The sequence below is a fragment of the Cupressus sempervirens genome, chromosome 4 (genome assembly GCF_028749045.1).
Source record: "Cupressus sempervirens isolate cs-2001-9-10 chromosome 4, ASM2874904v1, whole genome shotgun sequence".
Classification (NCBI taxonomy): domain Eukaryota; kingdom Viridiplantae; phylum Streptophyta; class Pinopsida; order Cupressales; family Cupressaceae; genus Cupressus; species Cupressus sempervirens.
Genome location: NC_143121.1, coordinates 362,948,968 through 362,954,460, shown reverse-complemented (window position 1 = coordinate 362,954,460; position 5,493 = coordinate 362,948,968).

The following is a 5,493-nucleotide window of genomic DNA, read 5'->3' as shown; positions in this document are numbered from 1 at the left end:
TTAATTTTGAATAATCATCTTTAGTATATTCAATAGATTTAGGCTTGGATTTGAGATGTTCAATCTTGTCCTTTAATTGTTCAATGTATACTTTGGATTCTTCATTTCTATCTTGTAGCTTATCTCTTTCTTTAGTAAGGAGATCAATTTTTTCAAATCCCTCTTCAAGGTTCTTCATCAACTATTCCATATCCATAAGGATCTTACTCAATCTATTAAGCCTCTTCTGATTAATTATGCTTTGATACTAATTGTTAGAAATAGGGAATACTAGGGGGGCTGAATCAATATTCTACAAGTTTTTTTTGGCAACTGTATATTATTAATTACTTTACACCATGCATAAGAAAGTAAACAAGTAATGTTGAACAAAAATAATAACCATGCATAGAGAGAGCTCATAAAACTATATTTTGTTAACTAGGGAAATCCTAGCCAAGGTAAAACCCTAATGGGGATGATAGCCACTAGATATAATGATATATATTTTCCTTGTTAGAGGATGGACCTTGTTAGGAGTCAGTGAAAAAATTTAGTAGAGAGAGTCCTTGTTCAGAGACTTTGAATCCTTGTTAGGATATTCAAACCCTATTAGGAGCTATAGTACACTAGATGCAAGAAGATCTCACTGCCTAAACAAGTAATTAGTCCTTAGCTATATAGGTGTTGTAACTTCTTTCTTGACTAATCTCTGACCTCAACTCAGATCACAAATTTAGGTTCTTGAAAACTTCACATATATTGCTTCACAAAATGTTTGTATATCACTTATCTGAATACGATTGCACACTTCTTTTTGCAAGATGTCCTTTCCATAAATTTCATGCATTTTCACAAATTTCTACTAGGTCAGTTAAGACCATAATATACTCTTCCAACTTAGTGTAATCATCTAGAATGTCAGCCCTAATTGGTCAAGTAATTATTTTGTAAACAAAATAATTCCTTTACCTTTAATTATGTTGTTCTATTTCACTAGTAAAATGTGAATATCTCTTTTCTATACTATTTTTACTAATGTTTGAAGTTATACACATCATCATCAACATGTATACAATCTCCATCTAACTTCACTAGTCATAATATGACATTGGACACATTTTACATATAAAAGAATGTACTCTTGTAAACCAATTTCATACTTAGATAATTTTTTGAGTACCAAAATCTAAGTGTCTTTATTTTCGAGGTTTACTAGAAGTATGTACATCATGTGTTTCCATTAATGACAACAATTACATCACTACATATATCCAATTTTCAACAAGCTCATCTTCTAGCATATGATGTAGGATTTGCTATCTCAAATTGGTGCAAGTAGTCATAGTTGAAATATCATGGCATCTTCTACTTAAGGCATCTACAATCACATTCTCCTTTCCTTTGATGTAATGAACATGAAAATCATACTCAGAAAAGAACTTTGTCCACCTTCTTTTCCTAGTATTAAACTTCAGCTATGTAAACATGTTCTGTAAACTCTAGTGGTCAGAATGAAGCTTGAATCTATGACCTACAAGGAAGTGTCACCACCTAACTAAAGAATGAACAACAACTACAAGCTCTAAGTTGTGAGTAGGTTAATTGACTTCATGAGTCTTCAACTTCCTAGAATTGTAAGAAATAGGTCATCTATCTTGCATAAGGACTACCCTATACCATCTAAAGATGTATCAATGTACACCACCAAATTTACAAAAGGATCTAGCACTGGAAGGATTTGTGCACTCATTGGGGATCTCTTGAGCTCTTGGAAATCTCTCTCACACTTCTCTATCCACTCATACATCTTCCCTTTTCTCTAAAGAGATGTGATCAGGTGTGCCAATCTAGAGAATCCCCTAATAAAGCATCAACAATATCTTGTTAGTCCCATAAAAAAGCTTACTTTAGTGACACTTTTGGGTGCTAGCCAATCCATTATGGATTTGATCTTTAATAGATCTACTAAGACTCCATCACCTAATATAACAAGACCTGAATAATGCATCTCAAGTTTGAAGAATGCACACTTTGACAAGCTATCATACAACAAGTTTACTCTCAACTTCTGCAATACTTTTCTCAAGTGCTCCGCATGGTCCTTCTCATTACAAGAATATATCAAAATATCATTTAGGAATAAGACTACAAACTTATCCAAAAAGGTATAGAGTACTCCATTCATGAGGATCATTAATACTATTGGAGCATTTGTGACGCCACATGGTATTGTAGTGAACTCTTAGTGACCATACCTCATACGAAATGAATTCTTGTGAATATCACTATCCACAATCCTTAGTTGGTGATAACGTAATTTTAGGTCTATCTTTGAGAATACTCAGGCACAATTCAACTAATTGAAGAGATCATCAATACTAGGAAGTTGGTATCAATTCTAAACGATTTTACCTTGTTCAACTGTTGATAATCAATGCACAACCTAAGTGATCCATCATCCTTCTTCACAGAGATTACCAGTGCACCCCAAGGTGACATATTAGATCAAATGTGTCATTTCTCTAATAGTTCTTCCAACTAAATATTTAGCTCACCAAGCTCATGAGTAGTCATCCTATAAGGTGCTCTTGATATTGGCTCAACTCCTGGCACAAGACTTATGTGAAAATCCATCATTGTAGGTGAAGGCATACAAAGGAGCTCTTAAGAAAAAACATCTACAAACTCTTATAGGATAGGAAAATCATCAAGGGATGGATCTCCCTCTGAATCCTCTTCTCTATCACTAATAGTGATAGTGAATAACTGACATCCCTTTTGCATGAACCATCTAAGCTACATAGAAAAATTCATACAAAGAGATAATGGTCTCTTCACTCTAAAGAACACTCTAGAGATCCCATATTTATCCACACATTCTAAACTCTTTTTTGGAAACTCCATCTTGGCGCTCTCAGTATAAAGCCAATCCATGCCAAGGACAACATCATAAGAACCTAGAGGGGTAATGCATAAATTATATATCCTAGTCATGTCTCTAATCTAAATCTAGAAATCATGCACCATGGAACTAACTAACACTCAAGCTCTTGAGGGTAACTCTACTTCCCAACTAACATCCTATCTAACTACCACTAGCCCACAATGTTCCACTATATATGGAGAAATAAAAGAGTTAGTAGCTCCACAATCAAATAAAATAACAACTATACTACCCTATATTATACTTGTGGCCTCAATAAGTGTGACTTGATGCTCAACCTAGTAGTTTTCAACTACTACAAATATGACATGGGATCTACCCATGTCATTGATTGTAGGCTTTGAGGTAGCCTCTCTTTAACAACTAGCTAACTATCCCTATAGACACTCTCTAGCTAGGTGGCCCTTCCCACCACATGTGTAGCATAGTCCTTAGGTATAAGTTTGTACACCCTATAATCTAGACTACTGTCAACCCCTAGACCCACTAGATCCATTGTATCCACCCCTGGAAGACTATGGAGTCTTTGCTAACTATAACCATGGGACCTATGCCTTTTGATCTTGTTTAGGACCTTGTGACTACCACTACTTGGGCTTAGAGCATTGATAACCCTATGATGGTTTCTACTACTACTACTATTGTTTTTTCTGCTGAGACTATTGGCCCTTAGAGGACCCAACTACATAGTTTTGATTCCCCATCCAAGGCAGTTTCTACTGTCCTAACTACTAGGTAGTGTTTTAGTTCTAAGACTCATCCCAAGACTCCTATATACCATGAGTTTCCTTAGCAACTAGTGCTATCTCATCTATTTATCTAAAAGTGGTATAAAAAGTCAAATGGACTACATGATAGAATGTGAAATTTAGGCCCATGATGAAGTCATCGATCCATAGTTTCTCATACTTGGGTAAAAGTACAAAGCTATATAACCTTTTAGGCTTACTTATCAAAATGATTGAATTTGAGTATTTCTATCTAAAAATCTATTTTGCTAAAACATATGATCTAGATAAATTTATTCTAGCTAAGTTATATGTGGTCTCACACTTTCACAATTGGAAATGGCTAATAAATTCATGTTTTATACTAGTTTGTATCCAATTACTAAAGAAATAAAATTATTTCATATAAGTGGTGTTTCAATAACTCTTACTATTTTTTATGATTATTTTTAATAACATATAAACACCATTTTATAGAGCTCAAAGTCTAGAATATTCTCATATAGAGTTTATAATGTTTTAATTAGATATAGTATATTGTAATGAAATAATTCTACAAGCACATTTTTTAACACTTGAAAAGATGTTGACCACTTTTGACAAAGAAAACAAATTAAATCATATCAAAAAAATCTAAAAATTATATGGTGTTCTAGAGGAGAGAGTCCTCTTCTAGAATGTATACTTTTTCTCTTGGTTAAAATAGATTTGTTTTGAAAAATATGGTGGGAGATGAAAATTATCAATTTCAGGTGAGTTGAAATTTGAATCATGATAAAAGTTAAAATATAGGTCTAAAGCTAAGTTTTATTTTTTATTGTTCTAGCTATATATGCTATCTATAACATAGTTTGAGATCAAAATGAAATAAATTTATTTCCCTATAGTTTTGTGGTGGGAACTAGACACCCAATTTTCAGCATCTAAAAAGTTGTCTTTAAAAATTAGGAAAATATATCAATTCTTATTCCCAATAGTTATTAAAAATTATAATCCTAAATTTTATCCATTTCTACACATTTCATTAGTTTATTTCATTTTCGAATTCAAAATAATAATACCAATTTTATGGCATTAAAGGTGAATAGTTATACATTATTAGCCTTTTCCTTTACAAAAGGAGCTCAAGAAATGTACTCTCATACTAAGCTACTGTGAGGCCCCTTTGCTATAGAGAATGGAACTCCTTTATTTTCTTCTATTTGAAGTGATAAAAAAGGTACCTCTCTTTGAAATTAACCAAAAATGTCTCCCATGTAAGGGTATCCATCCTCACTCCTATAGATTCCTCTTATTACCACTAGATGGAGGCATTCTCCCTCATCTGATGTACTCCCATAAGGATGTAATCCATAATACTATTTAAGACTATATAGAGAAGCCTCTACTACTACTTCATTAGTGAAATCGAGAAACAATGGTGGTTGAAGTCATATCAACTTCATGATCTCATTTCCTACATGTATAGGAGGCATGTCGGGTGGTGCTCCTAACTAGTGTACTAACTCACCCTCATGATTTATCTATCCCTTGACTTGCCTCAATGGGAGGCTCCTACTCCTCTGTGTCATCTGCCCCACCTCCTCCAAGTACTTGTGCTTCCCCTTTGTGAATTTGTTGTTCATACTAAACTATGGGTGATAAGCTCTACTATACTACTCCAATCAAGGTTTGGAGGGCATCCAAAATATCCTAAATAGGGTTCGATGGTGGTGAAGGTGGTGGTCCATCCTCTTGTTCCACTCCAACACCTACAACTCTATGACCTCTACTTCATCGGTTGTTGTGTGTGACGAGAGGCATCCTACAAAATTCAAAGTTTAGATAAGTTGAAACATA